This window comes from Girardinichthys multiradiatus, chromosome 12 (assembly GCF_021462225.1).
Source record: "Girardinichthys multiradiatus isolate DD_20200921_A chromosome 12, DD_fGirMul_XY1, whole genome shotgun sequence".
NCBI lineage: Eukaryota > Metazoa > Chordata > Actinopteri > Cyprinodontiformes > Goodeidae > Girardinichthys > Girardinichthys multiradiatus.
In genome coordinates this window covers 6,000,525-6,027,710 of record NC_061805.1, presented here as the reverse complement: position 1 = coordinate 6,027,710, position 27,186 = coordinate 6,000,525, and the positions used below count along the sequence as shown (strand labels likewise).

The window sequence follows — 27,186 nt, the reverse complement described above, 5'->3', positions numbered from 1 at the left end:
ATTATGTTTTATTACCAACAGCATCTCATTATAGTAAAAGTTAGACCACAAAAAATGTTTGTTCACAAATATACAAACACAGCAAAAAAAAGTGAGTTTCCTGAAAATTATGGGCCTATATTTCTTTAAATTTTGATGATCATGGCTTACAAATGAAAATCACAAGATTCAGGTCCTGGTTGCATTAATTGCGTGTGCAAATAAAACATTGCATGTGCAGTAAGTGGGTGTGTCACGTGCGATTTTCAAAGATTGCACGCGCAATAACAGGTCTGGATAACAGGTGCAAAGGAGGTGCAGACTGTCCTATTTAAATGAGGAAACTGCGTGTACTGCTGGCTGACTGCTACTGTCCCCAGTGGAACAAGAGCAAAATTGCACAGGCTCAGTTTGAATAGTTCTGCAGGCAGATGCTTTTGTTTGGGGTTCGGACGGACCCAGTGAGACTACATTCTGCTTCCCGCAAAATATTTTGCATACATATACATATTAGTATATGTAAAAATACATTTTTTTTTCCAATGTTCTTACTGAATTATTTTGGTTTATTTTGCATATATTCTAATGATATAAAACGTGTTTGATTGTTTCAATTGTTATTTGGTGACGCAAAATAATTTTTTACCTTATTAACCCTCCACTGGCATATTTTCACATTCAAACAATGTAATCAAACTGATCCAGCTCCGATTGCTATTCAATGACACTGTCAGTAATGCAATGTGTTTTGTTTAGTGACAAGGTTAAAGCATACACTTTCTTTTACGCCACATTAAATAGTCTGCCTTAAAATTATGATTTTTCACCTGCTAAGAAGTGATTTTTGCATCCAGTTTGCAAATGGATAGAATCTGCCTTATAATGACGTTATTTATTTCCTATTAGTTATATTATCACCGCACAGTGGGTCCTTTGCATGATGTGCATTTACAGTTAACAGGCTATGCGCACTTGATCAGTTATGTGTACACTTTGCCATGATTAGGTTTGTGCGCGATCAGCACAAACCTAATCACTAACTTACAAACAGCGATGGTGTTCTGGAATAATCCAGACAGAAGAAAAAAGTGTTGCAAGGAGTTTTATCATTGGAGATATGTCATTGCTTTTGTTTGTGATTGGCTCCAAATCAGACCTACGCAATCCTAAATAGAATTCTCTATTCTCATCTATTTTTACAATTTTTATTTTTGACAACTCAAATCTGTTGACACATGTACAGAGGATTCTCTCTCCATCATCTGTCATTCTATCTACACCTTCTTCTGGCCAAAGTGACAGCAGACTTTTTTGCATCCCAGTTAGTACCTGCATTTCCTATGTGCTAATTCTAGACGCAAAAACAGCATCGCAATCCGTTTTAGGTTTCATAAATAGCATTGTGCGTGGTAAGGGATTGCATTTGCATAATCTCCTCCCATAAATTTGCACGTTTGGGTTATCATCATATGTTTTGCATATTCATGAAGGCAGACACGCTAAAACGTTTGCACCTGCTGTTCCACTGATTCTACACACACAATCCGATTAGCACCTCATTTGTAGATCAGGTTTGCGTGTGGTTTTGTACACGCTGTTGTGGATTTTCTAATCAAAGTGGGAGAGCAGGTAACTCATTAACAAGAGAAAGACCGGACTTTGTCTTTATAAGTTTATTCAAGGCATACAGCGTTTGAAGACCCTGTTACTGAGCGAGTCAGAGAAGCAGAGCCCCGAACAGAATTTACAAACAGTATTTATACCAGTATGTGGGTGTTATCTCAACTTAAAAGAGTCTTGAAATATGGCCCCCAGACCCTCCCCAGGTCAGATGTAACAAAGTTATTTATGAGGGCACCCATCTACCATCCCTTGAGATATAACACTTCAGGGTGTGTTAACCATAAAACTCTCCTGATAATGAATTTAGAGCCCATCTCCTCTAAATAACAAAACACAGAGGTCATAGGTGACAGAGGTAAAAAGAAGGTGAGAGCATTAAAATAATTTTTCACAACAACGCACACTTTTTTAAGATCAGGCCCTTAGTGTCTCAGAAAATTTGAATAATTCATAAGATAAATGAAAAAGGGTATTTGAAACAGAAACGCCAGGCTAGTGAGAAGTACGTTCATTTCTATGAACTCAGTATGTTCATTTTGATGCCTTTTTGTGCATGAATGTCTGCATCAAGATGGCAATTGTACTTTGTGACTTTTGATGCGCTGACTCCAGCCTCAGTCCACTCCTTGTGAAGCTCCCAGAAATTCTTGAATGGATTTTGCTTCACATTCCACTCAAGGCTGCAGTTTTCCCTGTTGCTGGTTCATCTTTTTCTATCACACTTTTTCCCTCCACTCAACTTTCTATGAAATGTTTCACAATATTCAAATTTTTTGGTTGATTTTTGTGTTTTCATTACAAGAAATAAAGGCTTGAAATATTACACTCTATGTTTTATATATTATCTGTTTAATATGTGAGTCTCACTTTCTGAAATTTGTACAAAAAATATATTTTTCATAATATTTACTTTTTCTCATTAAACCAAAACCTTACCCAGGAGCCAAATTGGCTTACATGCCTCTATGCTCTTGAGGAATTCAATGTTATGCAGTAAATGTTGCTCAAAAGTAGAGCTTATCTGCCTTTTTTTTGTCTGCACTTACTGGCAGTGACGCATTGAAACCTGCAATGATACATGTTCAATGACTGCAAAGGTATTCACACCCCTCGAACTATTCCACGTTTTTCATGTGACAACCAGAAACCTGTAATGTATTTTGTTGTGATTTTATGCGATAGACATACACAAAGCAGTGCAAAATTGGGAAGTGAAAGGAAAACAATTCAACATTTTCACAATGTTTTTGCAAAATATCACCCAGTGTAAACAATTACCTGATGTAATCAGCTAATTATAGTGTATGAAGTATAATCTAATCTGGGCATAATTATACCTGTTTTGTAAAGGTCTTATAAGTTTGTTATAAAACGTTAGTGAACTAACAGTACCATGAGGCTCAAGGAACACAGCAAACACCACACCGAGCCGGTCTGCCAGTCCCTCCACCAAAGCGAAGCCACACTCCCAATTGCTGCACACGTTTGTGCCAAACAGACTGAACTTTAGCTATTTTTCAAAGACCAAATGGCAAGCTTTTAAGACCAAAAAAAAAAAAATGATTCAACAAAGAATTTACCTAGGAGGGCTGAATACAAAATTTTCAGATTCAGATTTCAGTTTATTAGAAAAAATGTAGCATGTAATGTAATTTAAAAAAAAACATTATCATTTTCTAACCACTGTCCACTTATGACCTACTCTATTTGCTCTTATATATAATATAAGAATATAATGAAATACAATGATGTTTGTGATTTTATCATGTCAAAAATGATTAGTTTTCTCCTAATAACACCAAACTACAGTAGAAAAATTCAAACACTGTCTTCATTCATCTGTGCAGGTAGCAAATGGATTGGTGTTCCAGGGGAAATTCGAGGCTATGAAACGGCACATAAAATGTATGGAAAACTGCCATGGGCTGCTCTCTTCCAGCCGACTATTAAGTTCTCAGAAATAGTCAAAAAGCAGTAGCATTGTGTTATGGAAGACAATATGACTCCCAATATAGCTGAAAGATATGAAGAACAACGTTTTACACATCTTTTCTTTTCTTCTCAGGAAAGCATTTTCAGATAAGAATGGAAATATTCTTAAGATGGGAGACATTATCAAATTTGAGAAACTGGCCGACACTTTGGAGCTGATTGCAAACAACGGAGCAGGCGCCTTTTACACTGGAAATAAATCAATTGGAGATCAGAATCAGACAATTTTTTGGTTGACCAATCCCTGACTGATAACCGGAATATATACTCTTTTCAGACTATGAAAAAAAATATATATATGTATACTGTTGGAATAATTGAATATAGATTTATCTTATATTTTCTCCTATTCTTTAACTTGACTATTTTATCTTATAATCATTCAAGATGTGTGTGAGTAAAGGATGTGTGAGTTTTGTCTGCAGGCAAAGATCATAAATAGGACCTGAACTAGCAGAGAAGGAAGCAGTCCAGTTGAGAAGGTCATAAAGATGAAGGCTGATTACACTCAACAAAAGACACAACTGACCCTACAAGTTGGAGGAGACTGTGGGAAATGTGTTGTAAATGTATAAAACTGTTTATGACCTGTTTACAATGCAGTTGTTGTTTTCCACCATCCTTTAGAGAACAATGTTTTTGTAAACTAGGAACCCTCGAAAGACAATAAAAAGAGGAGGCGGACAGATGCTGTTCAGAGCGGTGCGAGATCTGTAACTGAGCATATCTTGACTGTTTCTCCTCGCAAATCGAGTAAAAGGAACTAATACTTTGTCTCTCTTTTCTTTTCGTGTTGTTATAAGTATTGTTAGGTTGGTTAAACCTGACATTAATTTGGTCCTTCGAGAGCCGGATTCCAACTATGCCTGATGGTTCCAGCGGGTCGGTAGACTCCAGGAAAAGACTGTGCGCACGGCTGTTTTCATCAGGAAGACACACAGACCCTTTCCGGGACTGGATTTTGGCCCGCCCGCTGGAGTCTGACGGCTGACGGAACTCTGAGAGAGAGAGAAGAGGCCAAAGTGGTGAGTTGAATCTGGATTTAAAACAAAAGTGTGACGAATGACTGGGGGTCATTGCGTAAAGGAAACAAACCCTGTAAACCTAGGCACTAACAGGTAACAGCAGTGCGCCGGAGTCCTGCTTAAAGTATTAGTAAAAAATACTGAAAATTCCGAGGTTATAGGGGACGACAGAGTCCTCTTAAGTATTAAGAAAGTAATACTAAAATTCCGTGTTTCCAGAACGGCCGAATCTGCGTTTAATTATTTTAAACAACAACAAAAAAATACTAAGTAAAATCTGCGTTTAAGTATTTTAAACAACAAAAAAATACTAATTAAAATCCGCGTTTAAATGTGTGTATGTGAGAAATAAATGGAGGATTTAAACCACTAGGTTTTACCTCATACCAAAAACAGTGGGATTGTAAGTGACTAACTTTTGTGGAAGCAAAGGCAAGAATTCTCCACTCGAAAGAGTTGAAGTGAGAATTACCACAAACGGAAATGTTTCTGTCACCCTACTGAGGAGAATAATCCAGCATTTAGAATACCCTAGGTATTGAGATACTGGACTAACATTAAAATAAAAAAAACATGGGAAAAGGGGCTAGTAAAAATAAATTGAAAAACGAACTACAATGCAAAGATTGGAAGTTCATAGAAGCACAAGATCCGAGTAAATTAAAATATTTAGATAAATGGATAACCACATATCATTATGATGGTCATTTAAACTCTAAAAAATTAGTCAATCTACAGGATGCAATAATTTAAAAAACAAAGCATGACCCAAGAAAAATGGAAAAAGAAGGTTATGAGGATGTAGATTATTGGTTAAAAGTAGCTAAAAGGAGAGAGGAAGGAGTAAAGAAGCGTAAGGAGGAAGAGAAAAAAAAGGGAGAAGAAAATTGTAGGAAACAATTATTGTTTCATAGAGCAGAAAAAGTAATGAAGGATAAAAAACAAAAAAAGATAGTCAACACCTTTTTCTAGCAAGAAGAGCAGATTTATTATCAAAGCAACAGAGGAAGAGAAAAATTTAGAGGCAGATGACAAAACCGCAGGTGTCAGAGAGGAGGAGTGAGCAGAGGAAATTACAGACAATGCACCACAGGGTGTTGGTGTTGTGGGAAAGGAGGACATCTGGCAAGAGACTGTCCTGATAAGAGAAAATAATGATTTAGCATGACTAGGACAGAAAACAAGTGAAATTGTTCCTAGTACCTCAGATACCAATGAAAACAAAAAATCAAAAACACAGGGGCAGGATATTCTCTTAAGTTTCCAGGACCTTCTCTCCCTAGATAGTATTAAATAAAGTAACCCCTATAAAAGTCATGATAACTTATGTTTATACAGATAGGAAGAGTACCTCAGTTGCTGAAGTAGTGTTAGAGGAAGACACTAGGAAGCTCTGCAACATGTGGTCACCTCCACACATATCTTTATTCAAGGATAAAGAACTCAAGTGGCATGATATGGGAAGAATAGTGCAGAGGGAAAAAGATGCCACAGACTGGTTTGTAACAATAATGAATACAGAACCTAGTGCATCCACAGGATTAATTAGAAAATTATTATTCTGGACAGTGACAGTGCAGGAAGGGATACATTTGCATACAAAACAACAATGAGAACTATTCCTTACTGAACAGGAGGAACAGTTTTTGAATGAAGTCCCTGATAAATTATGGTCAACAGACCCTACTGATGTGGGTTTAGTAAAGGAGCATTACCTGTTCAAATTAGAGCAAAAACAGAATACAGGCCCAGTGTAAAACAATACCCTTTGAAATAGGATGCTCGTGAAGGAATAAAACCAGTAATAAAGGGTTTAATAACTGCAAGGGACACAAAGTTAGTAAAAAAAAGAAACTTCAATTGTGTAAAAATGAGGTTAAATACTTAGGTCATAATTTTAGCGCAGGGGGACGCACAATTGTAGAAGAAAGAAAGACTGCAATATTACAAGTTCTAAACCAGTAACAAAAAAGCAAATAATGTCCTTCCTTAGACTAACTAATTATTGTAGAAACTAGGTTCCAAATTATGCAGAAATAGTAGCTCCATTAAACAAATTAATGTATGAGGAAGAGCTGAAAATGACGTCTAAATTGAAATGGAGTGTAGAAGCTGAAGAAGCATTTACCAACATAAAACAAGTTCTAGTTTCCAGTACTGCTTTAGCATTACCAGATTATAGTAAACCGTTTGTTCAGATGGTACATTGCAAGGGACATTTTATGACTTCAGTTCTGGTTCAACAACATGGAGATAAAATGAAAATAATAGCCTATTTCTTTTCAAAACTAGATAGTGTTACGTGTGCGCAACTATATTGTGTGAGAGCTGTAATTGCAGCCTAAAATGACAGTTGCAGTGCTGCAATAGTGTTGTTTCCATGCAGTTTCAGCATTAATACTGCAGAATTAGGAAAAAAAAGAAGAAAAGAAAATTAGAAGTGATTTGCAGGATCACGAAATAGTTTATGTGAATGATTTCTCTAAAAAGATGAGAGGAAGAAGACACAAACAGGATATGCATTGGTGACAATGGATATAGTGTTAGAAAAGATGCAACAACAAAGCTCACTACAGGAGATAGAAATGTGGAAAAAACATGGAGCTGAATTAAAAGATGAAAACTATATTTGACCAGATAATAAACCTGTCCTACCAAAGAACCTATAAATGGAAGCAATATTTGAGCCATCGTGTTTCATAATGTCTCAACAGGGGGGAATAGTAGGACAGATATATTAATATTATATAACATATTGATTAAATTCTAAAAATTCTTATTAAAAAAATTTTGTAAAACATGTTGGCATGTGTAAAACATTATCTACAAGGGAATTTAAGACAACGAAGGGGACAATTTGCAAAACTAAGATACCCTTTTCAAACAATTCATATGGATTTTATTGAGTTAAACCACAGTGAAGGAAAAAAGTTCTGTTTAGTCATTATAGATGCATTTTTTAAATGGATAGAACTATTTCCAACTAAACATTACAAGCACCTCAGGGTTAACATCCTATGAAATGTTATTTGGAAGACCATACAGATTACCACAGTTCAAAAATTAGTGGGAGTTAGATAAATAAGCTAACCTAGTTGATTATATAAGGAGTATCAGGAACAAATAATAACTGGTTATTGATGGTAGAGAAAGAGATTGTGTTGTGTGTTTGGGTTCAAGGCTTTTATTATAAATAATTCCAGCTGTGATACCACAACTATGTGTGATGGAAGTAATGAATCAAACTAATCCTAATGAAATGTGTTAGCACAAGGATTCTGTTTTTTTCCTGTAATTAGAGCAGATAAGGATAAATCAGTTTTCCATAAGCGAGTCACCACTGGACACTATACATGTATAAATATGACAGAGAGAGGTAATAAATTGGGAAATCTCATTGCAGTATGGTGTATTACAATTGTAAAATTAAATACGTGTTTTAAACTAGTCTCTAGAGGAGACATTTGGTGGTGGTTGTTTGATTGATCACCTTCAAAAGTAACAGGACTCTGTGCTTGATTACTTTATGGTTATATCCTATGTTAGTAGATGAAGTAACAGATGGACTATTTAGTGTTAAATCCACATGATTGGTGTGATAGGAAGTAGGTGAGAAGCAGCTTGGCAGACTGAGGGAGACTCTACATACATAGATGCTATAGATGAAGATAAATTAACTGATCAAGTAGCTGCAAGATTTGAATCAAGTATCTGTTGGTGATGTACGTTGAACAAAAACGTAGACAGGATCAACTATATTCATTACAATGTACAAAAACGAGGAAATTGGACAAAGCGGGTTTGAACTGTCCATGACCAATTGGCTTCAACTTCCCTGATAGCATTCCAGAATAGAATTGCTTTGGACATGTTGTTAGCTGAAAAAGGAGACGTTTGTGCTATTTTTGGAGAAAAATGTTGCACATTCACACCTAACAACACTGCTGCTGGCTGATGGCAGCCTAACAAAAGCCATAGAAGGTTTGAGATCTCTAAATGGCAAAATGAAAGAGCATTATGGAGTAGACGCCTCGATGTGGGACTCCTGGCTGGATATGTTTGGGAAGTATAAAATTTTAGTATCATGAGTAATAATTTCCTTTGCAGTGTTTGCTGAAATTTTGACATTGTGTGGATATTGTTGAATGCCCTGCTTTTGTACTCTGTTAACCGTCTCATCACCACAGCTATTTCTCCTATGGAAAACAGAGTTACACAACTCTATCCGTTATTTAAACATCAGGATGATGAAGATGATGAGGATGGGACTGACCACTTTTCTGGCCTGTATCCAGATCCATTTCTATATGATTCTGTGATTTAAATGTCAGTAAGTACCTCTGAGTATAATTGTCTTTGTACTCGTGAAAATAATCTTACAGTAAAAAAAAAAAAAAAAGAAATCTGACAGAAGTGGCTGTTAAGTGATATGAGAATATGAGCACATATAAGATATACAGGGGGGAAATGTTGGAATAATTGAATATAGATTTATCTTATATTTTCTCCTATTCTTTAACTTGACTATTTTATCTTATAATCATTCAAGATGTGTGTGAGTAAAGGATGTATGAGTTTTGTCTGCAGGCAAAGATCATAAATAGGAGCTGAACTAGCAGAGAAGGAAGCAGTCCAGTTGAGGAGGTCATAAAAATGAAGGCTGATTACACTCAACAAAAGGCACAACTGACCCTACAAGTTGGAGGAGACTGTGGGAAATGTGTTGTAAATGTATAACGCTGTTTATGACTTGTTTACGATGCAGTTGTTGTTTTCCCCCATCCTTTAGAGAACAATGTTTTTGTAAACTAGGGACCCCCGAAAGACAATAAAAAGAGGAGGCGGACAGATGCTGTTCAGAGCGGTGCGAGATCTGTAACTGAGCATATCTTGACCGTTTCTCCTCGCAAAGCAAGTAAAAGGAACTAATACTTTGTCTCTCTTTTCTTTTTGTGTAGTTATAAGTATTGTTAGGTTGGTTAAACCTGACATATACCCTCTCAGGGGTGTTGTTAAGGTCGGACCAGAGTGCAGAGAGACGCTAAGCAACCAGACTTTAGTAGGGATTATGGTTTAATTAAGAATGACGATAACTTACAAAAGACGGGAACTAGCATGTAACACAGGAATAAGATGGAGTAAAATTGACTGGAAAGCAGATACTTTGCAGGCCGTGGCGACAGGGAACAAAGGGAGTAGGTGAGTATAAATACAGGGCAAGTGAATGATGAAACAATGGGCAAGAGAGAGGCAGGTAATCAGAGTGAATGATTGCAGGAGCGCTGGCCAGATGAAGGGAACTGAGGGAATTAGGTTACTATGGATACTGACGGGGCTGGAAGCTGGGAACACAGACATGGGAAAAAACTAAACTAGACACGAACCTATAACTGAAATAATTCTGCAAGTAATAAATCAAGAACAAGGAAGCTAGGAAGGATAACAAATCGAACCAAAAATAGAAACAAACTCAAGGGGGAACTAATTCTAGAGGCCATGGGGAAAACTAGGCTCAGGGGGAAAAACAGACCTAAGGAAAACTATAAATACCATAAACATAAAACAGATAAGAAATACTAACTGGGCGAAACCGGGACACAAGAAACTAGCCGAAACCTAAACAAAATAACATACCCAACACTGGAGGATAACAATAAACAAAATATAACTGACTGCAGACATTAGTGAGATCAGAGGAACTAACCAAAAACTATACTAAAATAACTAACCTGGGAAAATGACTAAACGAGGGAGATTGAGCTACTAACTAAGGGAAACAAAGATAACTACTAAACAGAAGCACAAGAAAAAAGATCTACCTAGAAAAAGTAAATAAATACAAAACAAAGTCCAAAATGGCAGATCCTGACAATACCCTTGTCAATAATCAATGAAAATACCTTTATCAGAATTACAACAAAAATAATGTTCTTATAACTGCTGACCAGCTTTTTGCAGGTTTCCATTGAATTTTAAGAATTTATCAAAAATATTAGCTTCATCTAAACCTTCAACTTGTATGTTAGACCCAATCCCAAACCAATTATATAAGGAAGAGTTCCCTTTGATTACCAGCCCCATTTTAGAGATGCTTAATCCATCCTTAGTAATATGTACAACAGGCTTTTAAGGTAGCTGTAATTAAACCTTCCCTTGATCAAGATAACTTAATAAATTATAAACCTATATCCAATCTTCCATTTTTATCTAAACTTCTTGAGAAAATACTTGCTAATCAAGTGTGTGAGCATTTACGCAGCAAAGATCTGTTTGAAGAAATTCAGTCAGGTTTCAGTGCTCATCATAGGTTATTCTTATGGTCTCTGATAATGGACTTGTGTCTGTACTGGTTCTGTTAGATCTCAGTGCTGTATTTGATAGTCAATCGCAATATTCTCTAGGAAAGGCTGGAACCTGCTGTACTATATATATATGCTTCTAATAGGTAAAATTACCAGGCAGCATGGGAAACATTTTCACTGTTATGCTGAAGATACTCAGCTTTATTTGTCCATTAATCCTGATTAGCCCAACCAGTTAGATAGACTACAAGCATGACTTGAACACATAAAAACCTGGATGGCTTTAAATTTTCTGCTTCTAAATTCAGACAAGACAGAAGTTGTTGTCTTTGGACCAGAATCTTTGAAAAAGAAACTGGTTAGTCAATCACTTAACCTGGATGGCATTAAATTGACCTCCGGTAATAAAGTAAAAAACCTTGGTGTTATTTTTGACCAGGACATGTCATAAAAATCCCATATTAAACAAGTTTCTAGGATTTCCTTCTTTCACCTCCAGAATATTGCCAAAATTAGAAATATCCTGTCCAGGAGTGACGCTGAAAAACTAGTCCATACATTTGTTACTTCAAGGCTGAAGTATTGTAATTCTTTACTATCAGGATGTCCACAAAATACAGTTAAAAGCCTTCAGCTGATCCAAAATGCTGCACCAAGAGTTCTGATGAAAATTAAAATGAGATATCCTATTTCTCCTGTTTTAGCTTCCCTTCAACAGAGCAATACAATATAAACAGCAGAGCCTTGTGGTACATTAAAACAAAGGGACTGGATAAGGGGGGAGATCTGTACTTACAAGTAGCTACCAAAAACAACACTATCAACAAAAAAAGAAAGAAAATGATTATAGTTCTCATTTGAGGCTATGGGAGCAGCAGGTGTAGCAGAACTGACTTTAATATGTTATTGTTACTTTTGCTCTGAAACAATGTTAGAAAAATATGTTTCCTTCACTGAGTTACTGAAGGAGACTAAAAACATCCTTTTAAGTAGGATCGCAGGAACATTTTAAACAGCTCATATCATCTCAGTTATGAGTTACATTGTCCTCTAACAAACCATTATCTTTATAAACGTTAGATGTCAAATGCTTGCACTTTCTTATTTAGAGGTGATGTTAAATGCTGTTCATTCACGTTTGAATATTCTTTCTGTTTTATTTTGGCTTTTTTATTCTATAAATAATGAATGCATTATATCTAAATCAAGTTTATGAAAACTGGGTATAAATCCCTTTAGAATTGACTCCATACTTACAAATTTTCATATGCATGATTTTTTTATTTATTTGTGTGTTTCCCTTTGTTTTTCACAGAATGCAAAGCGCATAATAGAAGATAGCTTTGCTAGCAACATTCGGACTCTGATCAGAAGCAACAGGACGCACAATTCCCAGTATTACAACCTCACATCGTATATGGACAGCTTGGGTACCACACACGTGTCTGTGCTGGGCAAAGATGGATCAGCCATCGACGTTACCAGCACCATCAACCACATGTTAGTATCTGATGAGATATGATTTAACAGGGTTACATATAGGTAGTTTTCACAGTGGGGGCCACTGATAATCTTGGTGTGGGGGGTGAAGAGTGTAATGGAAATTGTTTTAATTAAGTGTTCCAAAGTGTATGACCTTTAGGTTACCTCACTCCTCAGAACATCTGTGTTAGAGGAGGAAGCTGTAAAGCCATTATCAGAAGTTTAATGGTTAAAACCCATGCTTTAGGGTAATGCCTCAGGAAGAGCAGGAGGGTCTAGGGCCATAAAACACTGACACTTTGAAGTTGAGATAACACTGTCATGTTTGGTATAAATACTGTGTGTAAATATTGATCGGGGCTCTGCTTCACTGACTAACCTCAGTGACAGGGTCTTCAAACGCTGAATGCCTTTGAATAAAACTTATAAAGACAAAGTCCGGATTTTCTCTTGTTGTGAGTCAACGTCTCTCACACTTTGATAAGAAAATTCCACTACAATTTTAGCGTCACGAACAGGATCTAACGTGCCAGAGGAAACCACAGGATGGGCCAGCCTGGAGACTAAGTTGTCCTCAGTCCACCTCCATTTTACGGAGGGAGTCCTCATGCCCGCCTGTGGCTTCTGGCCGATTGGATCCAAACTATTTGTCTACAAATATATCTGGGTGAGAAGTTGCTCTGTATGATATAATGTCTATTATTTTTTATTACACATTAACCATCATCTCCTAACTAATTAATTAGGTTCCGGAGTTGCGAGTAGGAGGACATCAGCTGAGGGCCAGGTCACCCTGTTAGGAAAACAGGGAGGTTCTTATTGGTAACAATAAGATAAAGCAAAACAAAGGGTTTTGCTGGTGTTTTTTTGCAATTTTCTACACCTCATAAAGTAGAAAAGCCAGATGGCAGACGTGCCGCTGAACGGGTAAAAAGGAAAGAAAAAAATGGTTCTGGAACCTTGAGGCATCAGGGGTGCCTCCTTCTCCAGACTGTGATTTATAAAATAATGAAAGGAAAAAGTGGGGATGATTGTGTTAAATGTGCTTTAATTTGGAAGATAAGTTTGGTTTTTCACAGCGTGGAAGTTTGAATGTAAATAAGTTAAATAGCTAAAAATAGTTTAAATAGTTTAAAGTAAAACAGTTGATGGATGGAGATGAGAAAAATTAAAAAGAAAATATAAGAAAAAGATTAAAAAGCACAGTGTGCATCAATTAAGGGGTTAAAGAGTTAAAACTTTCCTGAAGGAAGTTTCATTTGTCTTAAATATTGCGATCAGTCGGAAAAGAAGGTAAAAGTGAAAAGGGACATTAGAGATGCAAAAAGAAAGTTGTTTTAGAAAGGAGTATAGTGCATGTTTTGGAATGAAGTGACAGGCAGGTGGATAACTGACTGACTGACTGATAATATTTCTTTGTGCAAAATCTGAACCTATACTAAACTTTTTCTTCTGCCTCTCTCACACACACATACACACATATATGGGATTTGAGTGCAACATTTGCGTTTTTGAGTCTGGACTTTAGAAACCTGCCCTTCCCTACTCCATCAGAGACGCTTCTTCAGCATGGCCTGAAATAGAGAGGGTCTGCCTGCCTGCTGCAAATGACAGTGTGAGTTTCCAACAGAATGAAACTCAGAAGAAGTCTGGCCCCAAACCCACTGAGATGGACAACGATCCATGCTGTTTGCCAGAGCCAGAAGAGTGATGCACTGGATTTATATTGAAAGCACATCTTATGCGGGCAGAAGAGAGCAAAGTTCTTTCTCCCTCCTGGAGAAGTTAAAGTGGACAATGAAGGATTGAATGTCTCACCAACACACCTGGGAAGGGCCTGGGTTGTTTTTTTGGACTGATAGAGGACTGAGTGCCTGACAGTCTGACTCTGGAGCGATTTAGAAACTGATGGGGGTAACGTACAAACACACACATTTGCATAAATGTTTTCCTATTTTCTGCAACGAAGAACGCTTATTAACCGCTGCTCATGTGACGCTTGCTTGACGTTGACAGATATAGCGGGTTAAAATATTATTTTAGGGTTAGAAAAGTATCTTTAAAAGGGTGATAACTTAGCTTATTTGATACTTTACAGTTAATTCTTTTAGAGAAACAAGTTCTCTTTTCTCGTGGAATATTCAGGGTCAATTATTCTAGTTATTAAAAGTTATTAAAAAGCAGAGGAAGTTACAACATCTCCAAAACTCAGCAGTAACCATGTGTTTTCTATGTCATTCTCAGGACAGATCTCATGAAGGAGCATTTTCAAAACCCAGCGCATGCGTAACACTCGATGGGCTTCTCCTTCAGGTATTATTTTCTGTTGTCAGAGTTTGTATCCCATAAATCTAATGGGTAGAGACCTCATTAAAACAGGCTTAGTTTTACTGCAGATGGTCTTCATACAGTCTCTGACACAGTACTTACAGTGGGGTGCAGTTTTTGTCCGCAACTGCTAACTGACGCTTATGGAAGGTACAAATTCATTGTTTTTCACAGCAGCTGCTGGGAAGAGGTTATATTAGTTTTTTTTTTTCCTCTTCTGATTCATGCAGCGTGTTGATTTACACTGTACCTTATATCAGGTCCTGACAAAAACTATGAAAGGCTTGGTTCTGCAGTTTCTTTTTTCTCCCTTTAGAGAAGGAAAGAGAAACCTAATCAGTTCTGTGCTGCACAGAAATATTAAAACACTTGTTTTCTAAGATATCACCAGCTAAAACGTTTAAAACTTTTGAGAGTAATTAGCTTTGCTAAACACATTTTCCTTGGTAAAACAAACCTTTAAAATGAGAATGAAAAACAAATTGGGTTATTTTTGAAGGTAAGAACGAATCTGATTGGACAGTGGTACCACACAAAAAATGTAACTGTTTCCTAAAAGACTCTGCATAGAAAGGCCTACAGAACCGTGGAGTTATTTTCCACCACAGTACCAAATTTTTTAAGCATGCTTTTTCTTTATTTTAAAACAGATCTGTGTTTTTGTTTTGTTTTTGGCTTTTTAGCATAATGTTTGTCTGAAGCTTCTTATGAAATGGGTTAGGAGCAAATATGTTCTGAGGTAAATTGGGGCCTGTGAACTAGTAATTTTTAAATCTGATTATTGTCCAAGCAGAAATAATACACTAATAGGTCTGGGGATATTTAGCCAATCCTTCAATCTCTGCAGAAAGCTAGAATCATTGTTCAATGCAGTAGTATTCAACCTGTGGTTCCTGGACTCCTGGAGCCCGTGAGCCATAGATTTTGGGTCCATAAAATTATAATACTTAATTAAAGGTAAACCGATTACCTATTAAAACAGATCTAAGCCAATGATAGGTTCCAGTCATGTGGTGGCTTTGAAATGCAATAATACTCAAAATTTCTACTCTGGGGAACACAGATTGGGGTTGAAGAGTTTTGTTTTGGAACCAAGGTTAGGATTTTTTTTTAATGGAATACAGATAAGTAAAATCCTTTATTTTAGGGGAAAAAAAAAGACAAAAGAAATAAAGGTCCTCTCAACACTAAAGAGGATGGTCAGCTCAAACTCCAGTCTCCTTGTTTGATTTCTTAGGGTTTAAAGATTAAAAGAATACATGGGTGTACAAAGGTACACAAGGTAATTTCAGATTACTTAGAGATAAAATATTGGAACATTTATCAGCATTTGGATTGTAAAAGAAGGAGTTCTAGTAATACGTTTCTCCCCAACTCTCTAAATTTAAATAGCCAAATTAAGGAAAATTATGTGTGTCTTCCTTTTGAAACACTATGTGGGAAAAAGTCCAGTTTGGAGTCAAGCTTCTTATCTTAATTTCTGATTAAGTCAAACTCTGCAGTTTTTGTTTTGTTTGGGTATACCATAAAAATGTCAACGCCGGCTTAAAATACTTCTTTGCATTTAACCTGAGCAGAGAAATTCTGGAATACAGCTGCGATCAAATTGAGCCAAACAAAAAGAGAATTATAACAATAACTCTCAGGATTGTAGTTATTATTATTACAGAGTTACAGTACAAAGAATTGGCAAAAGGTTTCAGCATCAGTAAATTTGGATTCATGTTAATGAAAACTGTTGCTGTGCTTCTAAATAGTTTGAGATCTCATCGGACTATGTGCACTCATCTTAAAAAGGATCCTGACGATTGTCATAACAAAATTGATCAATTATAGCATTAAAAGATATGGCTGAGAAAACATATTTTGAAAAGAGATTGTTAAAAATGTCTTTTAATTCTTGAAGCTTCAAATTTGGTAATTTGTCTGTCTTTGATGTTTTGTCTTTATTTTGTTGGAATGAATGTTTGTTTATATGTTGCATGACACAATAATCCATGTTTAGAATAATGTTTCCAAATCCCAGATTGATTAAAACTTTGAGTTTTCAGGAGAGTTAAGAAGCAGCTTGTTTCTGAGGTAGGTGCATGTTAACAGTTTTGCAGTTTAAGGTACAGTAAGATGGGTTGGAATGAAGAAACTGTGGGTCCGCCCATAGGCTGCCCATCAGAGGTTAGTTCTGCCTGACTCCGCCCACCTACTAGGTTGGTTCATGTCTTTGCTTTCATGGTACCGCTCAGCACCTCCCTTCCTGAGTTTTAACACTGTTTAAGAGACAATAGAATCAAAATGCTTGTAGTGATTGTTGCCTTAATAACATGTTTTTTTTGGATGTAGCATGACTTTTAGATTTATGTGTTTTACTATTAAAAGGTTAATGAAATAGTTTAAACTAGTTTGAAGAATTTGTTTTGCATGCAGAATCATTGGTGATTTAATAGATTGAAAGTTTTCCCTGGTGCCATTAAGCTAGCTGACAGTTCAAGATATGCCAAAAGTAAGGAATATATTTTTGATACAGAATCTGAGTCATGACTTTATACTTGGTGGGAATTATTTATTAGATTAAATTTGTAGGGTTTATGCATCTGAATTACATTAGATGTCCATTAATCTAATACTCATCTTCATACAAAACAAATCAGGATGATATGTGACTAATTTCTTTTTTAAAGATATTTTTTCGGCACTAGTGGCCTTTATTTTTCCATTTTTGACAGTAGGTAGACAGGAAAGAGGGGTAGAGAAATGGGGAGACATTTGGTAAATGTCGCCGGGTCCGGGACTCGAACCTGGGACAGCCGCCATTCAAGGACTGTAGCCTCGGTATATGGTCGCGTGCTTACTAGACCATTTTTGTACAAACGTTTTGCTGGATTGTCGCATGGGTTGGACCCTGCGCCAGAAGAGGGGAATGTCAGAATAAAGTAACATGGGGTTCCAAACGTTTTAGCACTCATGGGAAAAAGGGTAGCTCATACCTCCAGTGAGAACTTAGTGACAATGCGAGAGAGACGTTGTACTTTGTTTATATAAATGGTGTATAGCTCCCTGAGACCACATTCTGAAAACTTGTCTGACAGTATGGTGTTGATTCTTTTGTGAAACTTTACATCTCCACAGATTAGACCATTTTTGAAATTCTCTTTGGGTATTCTGAAACTATGGAAATATTGACCTGTAATCAGACCTTCCACAAACATCATGTCAGCCTTTTGATATTCAGAATATTTAGCTGATGGTCACTGCTAGTATACCAGGTGAAGTCAGAAGATCAATACTTTTGATTTTGTTGGATGTTTTGATGAAGTTCATGTAGTTAAGCACTTAGGCTTGAGAATGGGACTTTGAATTGAAAATTAGCCAAGCGTTGTGAAGGCTCTGTTCTCACTTATATGAGATTGAGACAAAGGACACAGGCAAATCTCAGTCCTTTTGAAGTGCTGTGTGGCAGGTCTCCTAATTTGGACACGGGGATATTGCCAAGATAATGTTTTCCACATCTTTGTGTGAAGATAGGATGTTGTTTTACTTTCAAAACCTGTCCACTGTGTTTTCTCAAGTTTCACAGACGGTGACGGCTGCATTACCAGAAACAACCACTTCCACCCTCCAGTCCTTTTTTCCTGGCGACTGGATTCTGGTCAGAGAATCTAGGAGAAAACACTGGAAGTCCAGGCGCTGGAATGGCCCATATCAGATCCTACTAGTCACCCAGGACAGCTGCAGGAAAGTTCCAGCTCCTCCAGCTTCATCTGGCTTCCAGGACACAAGTCATCTTCCAACTGGATCATCCACGGCCTGAAAGGTGTGAGGACAGCGGACCACCACAAGACAAGGAACTGTAAGCTGATCACTGGCGAGTGATTGAAGAGGTGGTTGAAGAACACTGTTCTTACAAGGGCACAATAATCTCTTGAGCAGTGAAACGTTATTTCAGAATCTACTTAGGGCCATTGCATTGCCTGAAAGTTAGAAATCATAAGGTCATTTGCCTCACTGCACACACACCACATTGAGAGACACATAGAAAACATACAGGGAAGACCTCTACACATTTGCACATAACCTTCCTCTGGATGATGGACTGGCGACGTCTGCAACAGAGAGACAGTCAAACATGCGCCATGATGCTTATTCTCCTTAATTTCTTAACATTTGGTGGCTACTAGGCGCTCCTTTGCCTGGACAGCGAGAGTCAGCCAAATTTTTTCTCCCACTTTGAGAGCGAAACTGACTCTGAGGAGAAAATCTTGGATGCTTTTATCTAACTTTCATGTTTATTGCTTGATATCTATCATTATGGTATTATTACAAATTTGAATGTGTTCATTTCCACTGTTGTTTAGTTGGACAATGGAAGCCTAACTTCCAGCAGGTTAGAGTTCCAGTTTCTAAACATATTTGTAGAGGAGCTTCCTACGACCGCCCACCTGTACCAGACTGGTAACAGGGCAGCTTGAAGCGCAGAAGCCACTCAGGAGAGGCAGCAGGATTTTTTAGTTTTGTTTATGATTTGTTTTCTTTTAAAAAAAACTGTTTTCTTGCAGTACCAGAAGAAAGGACATTCCACTTCAAGGTCACGATGCAGCTATATGGAAGATGTTCTGATGATAATGGTTGATATTGCAAGTATTTTATTACTCTTGTGTTCATTTGGGGAAAGGTACAGCAAAGATAATTTGTGGCTAATCTGAGTAATTATGCCAATAATACTCCTCAGCTGATTTGAAGAGAGATTCATCACTTTTCTGACTACCGTGATCATGCTGATAATGTCTGGTGGCAACTGATGCATCAAACAGTGAGGAAGATAAGAAAAGACAGTTGCTATGTTTGTTGTTTGATTCCACGTGCTATTAATGATCAACCATTTTTATTACCTGTTCCTAATGATACTACTTTCTTTCCAGATAGTCGACATAACCAGCTGGTGGAGGTTGTTTTTCCTTGGGTGAGGAATTATATTGTAAGGCAAAGCAGAAATGTTAGTAGATTTTCTAGTGAGACTAATTTAATATATGCTACTACAGGAATTCTTTATAGATTTTGGGGTAAGAGGAATCAATTGGATATCCAGATATAGGTTCAGATATTTGTATTGCACAGGAGGAAAACACACCTATCAGAACTACTGCTTATACTATTTCAGGATCTTTGGTCCCAGATCCCTTTGTGTTAACTCTTAATCTTAAAGCCTTACTGAATGTAAGTCAATTTTATGGCCAGGCAGGTAAATTAACCAGGGTTCTTGTTACTTTTCCTAGTACAGATGGGTACTCGTGTCCTAAGAACATGGTTTAGATGTGTGGAAATAGATTATATCTGTATCTGCCTGCTAATTGGTCTGGAGTATGTTATCTAGCTCACTTACTACCTACAGTCACAACTTATAATTCAATCAGCCCATTATTAGAGAGGAAGGTTTCACTGTTCTGACCAAGGAGCAGCAAGCTCTTAGAACGATGAGTTTGCAAAATAGAATGGCTTTGGATTATCTGTTAGCTGAGAGGGGTGATGGTTTTGAAGAATTTTCCTTTAGTTGTGATTATCTTGTAATCAGAAGAAAGGAGTTGTAATGGAAATTCTTTTAATTAAGTGTTCCAAAGTGTATGACCTTGAGGTTACCTCACTCCTCAGAACATCTGTGTTAGAGGAGGAAGCTGTAAAAGCCATTATCAGAAGTTTAATGGTTAAAACCCATGTTTTAGGGTGATGCCTCAGGAAGAGCAGGAGGGTCTAGGGCCATAAAACAGACTCTTTGAAGTTGAGATAACACTGTCATGTTTGGTATAAATACTGTGTGTAAATGTTGATCGGGGCTCTGCTTCACTGACTAACCTCAGTGACAGGGTCTTCAAACGCTGAATGCCTTTGACTAAAACTTATAAAGACAAAGTCCGGATTTTCTCTTGTTGTGAGTCAACTTCTCTCACATTTGATAAGAAAATTCCACTACAAGAGTTAGAGAAACACCTTCTGATGTAGGCCTGCAGTTGATTTTACTCATTGATAATAAAATAGGCTTCCTTATCACATCAGCTACATAAGGGAGTGCAAGTGTGCTGCTTAAAAGTAATAATTATTCCAGCCAGTAAAGCTTTTTAAAATTAGCCACAATTTATTTGTTGAGTAAAAATTATTTAAATAACAAATGTAACCATATGATTAGTTTTGAGGTTACCATAATATGACTAGCTTATCACAATTTCTTTGCACTGTATGTGGCATATGGTTTATGTTATATATGTGCCGCACAGTAAAAAAAAAACATAAAAATGTAAACATAGTGATGCACCAGGAAATAGGCTGATTGGCTGATTTTTAGTATGGTATTAATCAGTTAAACTCAATTAAAATTCTATCTTTATCGGCACTATACTAAGCACTACTAGTTATGCTGACAGCAATATTCAACAAGTTGTCAATTAAAGAAGATTTAAACAGCTGTTTCCAGTATCAGTAAAATGTTTAAACTGAAGTCGGAGAAATTACAGTGATGTAAGAAGCTATCAATTAATACTTTATTACAAGCGAGATCTTTAGCAGATAACAGGAAGGCTCAATGCAGCACAGCAAAGTTACTCTGTATTGAGCTCCCAACCTCTGTCTGTCGTGGAATATGCTGGATTTGGAAATGTTAGCAGGCTTGAAAAAATCTCAAAAGTTTTGGTTTAGGTTTTTTTAAAGTAAGGTTCTGTGAAGTTATGATCAGCAATAATTCCCTTACCTGTGGTAATAAATAAATCCTCAGAGTTGTGGAAGATAACAGCTAGTTGGAGTTACACCACCTGTTTTAGCTAACTTAAGCTATTTGAAACAACTGAAACTGAAAAGGTTCATAACAGCGAGATAGAACTCTGTTAGTTGATATTAACATTCTGCAATTTAATAACAGACCATTAGGTTTGGAGTTGTTCTGTCCAGCCGAACAATGTCCACGTTTCTATGTGGAGTTACGTTGGTTGAGCCTGCTGACTGCATGGATCCGCCAGATCAGCTACAACTCGTCGGTATGGTCAGCTTCTCCTAACACAGAGCAAACTTTTGGATTTTGTGTCACGTGTAGCAGCAAAGTAGTTGGTATGTTCTGCTGCTTTGCAGATCTCATACTTGTTTAAAATGCTATCCGGGTGGAGTCAGGATCAGCAGATCCACCCAGTCAGATGAGGACAGCTGATACATTGTATGCCTGACTAGCTTATTAGTCCTCCACCACTTCAATGATGCATTTACTTTTTCAACAAGCTGATGGTCATATGAAATCCTTCTATTGCAGGTAAGTGAATTATTATGGATTATAACTTCACAGAACCTCATTGCAAAAATCCAAACTAACTCTTTAAGGCAAAAATCTACGTTCTATGGGCAAAACAGGGAGACTGCCGTTTTTGTAAAGCTACCCACAGTAATGGCAAATATAAGATGCTAAAGAGATTCAAACATCTTCTGGACAGGTTTGGTTCCATGGTCTACTCTTCAAGCACTGGAATCATCCTCAACAACCAGCTGTCGGGCTTTTGTGGAAGGGCCGATAACATCTTTTCCGGTAATCAACAGAACGCCTTTTCATTTTTACTATATTTAAATTCTTTGGCAACAATTGTTAGTCCTGAAATTAAAGGTTTTCAACATTTTGTTAAATTCTGTCCATGATTACCTATTTGTCCTTATTACTGCAATGATATGAATGGACCTGAAAGAATTGTGAAAAAGAGTCATTTTAACTTATTTAATGGTAAATGGCCCGCACTTGTATCGCCTTTATCAAGCCCAAGGACTCCAAAGAGCTTTACACTATATTCTGCCATCCACCCATTCATTCAGACATTAACACACTGACAATGGTAGCCTACAATGTAGCCACAGCTGTCCTGGGGGAGACTGACAGAAGCGAGGCTGCCATATAATCGGTGCCACCAGGCCCTCAGACCAGCATCAGCAGGCATGGCGGGTGAAGTGTCTTGCCTGAGGACGACTGAGACAGACGGATTCCTTCAGCATCAGATGACAAACTCACAGAGCTTCTGTAGCTTAGCTTTTCTTCTGTTTGTTCCTAATTAAACATAAAAACTCAGCCAAAAGAAAAGAACCAAACTTAAATTTACATACATGCTTAAAGGCAGTTGAAGCCCCACACAAAGAGATGCCATATATGGAAAGTGTGTGCCTGTAGAAAAAGACTGCACTTAAAATTAAAGCCATTTGTGGGGGAATGCCAAATATGGTACTGCTTATGTGCTGTCCGGAAGTCTACAAAAGAGGCTGTTTAAAGATCAACAGGGATTCTTCAACATTAGGCTTAATATTCCTCTAAATTGATGCACAGATCTGTAAGTTTTAATATTGGCCTGGTTGGCATTCTCACATTGGCAGTTTGAAGGCAACCAACCCATCATACCCACAAGCCTACATATGCTTTCAGAACTGTTATGCTGAAGTGAACCTTTGTGTTTGTAACCTGAAATACAGTTTTCACAATGAGTATATTCAGTATTCTCAGTTTCGAAAAGTTTCATACAGTTTTTTAATATACCATGTTTCTTGAGTAATCAAGATACCCATGTAAAAAGAACAGATTAATCCAATTTTTTTAACAAAACATGAGTTTAACATCTGCACGACAGCTGAGAATGCAGTGCCTTGAAAAATCCTTCAAACATCTTGAAATGTTCCACATTTTGTCAAAGTACAACCACAATGTATTTTATAAAAATTTAATGAGAGAAACTAACACAAAGTTGGTAATAATTGTGAAATGGAATAAAAAGGATACACGTGCCATGTTGGTTTAAATGAGATGAAGCAGATAAAACTACTCACCCATCAAGTAGTTTGAAATGATTTATTGTGATAAGTTAATAATGAGCTTTCTTCATGGTCTGCAGGTGGATATCCCTGGAGGACTTGAGTGGAGAAGAGGGGGTTGTTCAAATGTTTGAGAAATGATAAAAAGGCAAAGATGTAATCAGATGATCTTTGTGTTACTAAGTTCTTTAGATCTTAACTCTAAGAGTGGGTGTCGAATTTCTGACTGAGTCTGAGGTTGTCACTTGTGAGCAGGGTTAAGCTGTGTGTCCTTTGTGGTATCCGAATTGCAGAGGGTGAACAGGCAGGTGAATGTTTCTCAGAAGGAAGGCAGTCTCTTGCTGACTTTATGCAAGGATGCGAGCTGCAGAGCAGTGAGGACTTTGAGAGACTCCAGGGAGAGGAGGACATAATAGGTAGCTGACATGGAAGACTTGATGGGGACCGGAGGAGGAACAACTTTGCTCGGGCGCTCAGGAATCCTGGGATCAAGGAGGAGAGAGATGAATTAATTGCCACTTTTATAAGCCACTTCCTGATGAGTGTCAACAGCTGTGGTTAGTTAGGCTTATCAGCCTTCCCTGCAGCAGAGACAACATACCAACTGTAGCCAGCCCAGCAGAAATGAACCCCCCCTCATCAACAGGAAGCCGCAAGATCTAGAGGAGAGAGATGGCACAGAGCTGCACGCAGACACATACACACGCACAGGATCTTCTACACTCAGCTCAGCAGACATAACAATATGGCTTTTTAACAGTTTTCAATTGCAAATTAAAGAAATAAAGCATGCATATGTATTTGTAATTAAGGGTTTCAAAGCCATTGCTTTGAACCCCTTAATTACAGCACATCAATCTGTAAAACATGGTGGTAGCAGCATGCTTCCCTTTTCTTTAACAGGTAGAGAGAAGGAAGATGGGTGGAACTAAATGCAGGAAATTTCCAGAAGAAAAACCATTTGAAGGCTGCAAAATATTTAAGACTGTCCCAGAGGTTCACTTTCCATTTAGATGACAGGCAGCCAGAGCTACAGTGGGATTGTTTATGTCAAAACGATAAGGTCCAGAAAACTGATATTGTCATGCTCTCCCATTTGGAGTGTATCTTTTGTTTACCTATTTCGTTTATAGGTGTTTTTGTTGTTTACTTCTGTTCGTTTTTACCTTGTAGTTTCTTGTGTTCTTTTATTTATCTGTGTTCCCCGAGTTTTTGTCATTTTCTAATGTTTCTTAAGTTTCTGTCCTCATGTTTGTTATTCTCCCTCAGCAGCCCAGTCTCGTTAGTGTAATCAGTCACCTTCCCTCAGTTCCCCTGCAACCCGGTTCCACACCCGTTTCATGTTCCATCTGATTACCTGTCACCCATTTTCAATGGTTCACACTCCTCTTCCCTCAGTATATATATTTGGTTATTTTCATTGTTCCTCTCTTGGTCCTCCTGTTTACTTCCATGCCGATCCCTGTTCCATGTCATTGTTTTGCACCTATGGAAACTCGTGCAAGTTGATCTACCATGTTATTAAAGCCTAAAGATTCTTATATCAGCAATGCTGCTGCCAAGTGTTTTTCTACACTCCGGTTCCGTTCAACCACACATTATGACAGATACATAAAGATGCTCTCCATCCAACCTTGTGGCGCTTAAGCTATGTGCACAGCCAGTATAGACAAACCCAACAGACCTGCAACTGTAATTGTAGTTTAAGGTATTGACTCAGGGTGGCTGAAAACAAATGCTCCTACCAATTTTCAGATTTTTGTTTGCAAGAAATGTGAAAACCGTGCATTTCACAACTATGTGCTATTACATATCACATAAAATTCTAAAGGGGTACAGTTAACTTTGTGGCAAAATGTGAAAGCTTGGTATGAATAACTTTTGCAATGAATGTATACTGCAAAGTTTTGCTTTCAATGGCCCAGTGTCAGAGATCTGAAAAAGGAAAGAAAACAGAAAAAGGTCTGGAAACACATTTAGGAAATAAAACTTTGTTCAAAAACAGTCAAAATTTTAATTTGCATAAATATGCCCCTTCTTAAAAAGAAAGTTGATGAAACAAAAGATGAGACACATCAAGATTAACTCCATGTCTTTCTTAGTCTGACTCACATTTATTGACAGGTGCTCCATTGAAAGTTTTCTCATCATTTCTCTCTTATTCTCCTGACAGTGATCAGTGTGAATTGTGGTTGTCTGTGCTGTCAGTCATGGCCTTTGTTGTGTTTGCAGGGGAGCAGCCCCCCTCCTCCATGGCCCACGCTGTGCTGAAGTCTCAGTCAAATATGCTGGTGATTGGAACGAGTGGTGGGAGCATGATCACGACAGGGCTGGCCTCTGTACGTGGCCATGGCAATCGCACTAAGTGCACTTAGGATTAACTGCTTCACTCTGATGCTCCTCACTGTTGTCATAGCTAGCTCTGTCTTCATGATCACCATGACTATAATCAGGACAATCCCGTCAGTATGTTCTCTTTCTCTTGCAGACCCTCATCAACCACCTTTGGTTTGGAAAGAGCCTTAAAGAGGCAATCAAGACTCCCGTTCTCTTTGTTGACTCCGAAAACGCAGTGAAGTTTGAACCCAAGTTTGACAATGTAATGAATTTGACACTGTTTTCAGTGATCAGTTAACACACTACACACTTTAACCTCATCCCATTTTTTCTTCTTTCTCCTCAGGGTGTAATTAAGGCTCTTGAAGCGATGGGTCACAATCAGAAACCTGCAGACAGATTCTACAATGTGGTTAACGCTGTGGAGAAAAAGGAGGGCCGCATCTGGGCTGCGTCTGATCACAGGAAACTGGGAGAGGCAGCTGGTTATTGACACCACAAGTCAGTAATGCTAAGTTGCAGATGATGTCCTAAAAATGGTCAAGATCTTCCTGCAGCAGAAGGTGTTTGTTGTTCTTGAACATCACAGAACAAGACAGAAAAACAGGTTTAATTTGCAAAGCCTTTGCAGTGACATGTCTTCCTATGACTGGAAGGAGCTGACAAAGACTGGTGTTACCACTTTCTGGTCAGTTTGCACATGTTTTTATAGGAGCAAGTTTTGAATATTTTTGCCCTTTTTGTTTAGATCTGGATAATGCAGTGATTATGCACATAGGAACTTCTTAAGAGAATTCATGTTTTTACATGTGTTGGAAAAATGTATATAAATGATCATTGTTTAGTTTAAACTAGGTTTATGTTTTAAGTTCTACTCTAGTTAAAGATGATTCCTGTGATTGTTTTTTAGTGTGTAAAAGGGAGTGGAGAGTTAAGGAATACGGTCTGGAGTGGATCACCCTCTGGACATGACATGCTCATACCATATATAGGAATGACTACTTTTTATGTTGAAATCTCTGTAAGAATTGTCTCAACCAATTTGCGCTTTTTACTTGTAAGAATGTGAGTTGTAAATAAAAGGCTGGTGCAAGGACTTCTTCCTTTGTGAGAAGGAAGTCGCTGTTTGGTAGAGGACTGTCTCTCCCTTGCAAGTCAAACTTACTTGGTTCACCTTGTGTCTTATTTTGCACTGATCTGTAATTATCAGCTTTTTAACTCTAACATTTATTTGGTCCTTCGAGCCGGAGCGCTAGAAATCTGCCACCCGGGGCCCAGCAGTGCGTGTGGGGTTCCAGTCTGTGCAGCCT

The 27,186-nt window shown here is 37.6% G+C and overlaps 1 pseudogene; it reads left to right on the top strand.

The window, feature by feature from the left end:
• LOC124877575 overlaps nucleotides 1–26,712 on the top strand; it is a 43,894-nt pseudogene extending 17,182 nt beyond the window's left edge.
• Nucleotides 26,713–27,186: the final 474 nt, after the last annotated feature.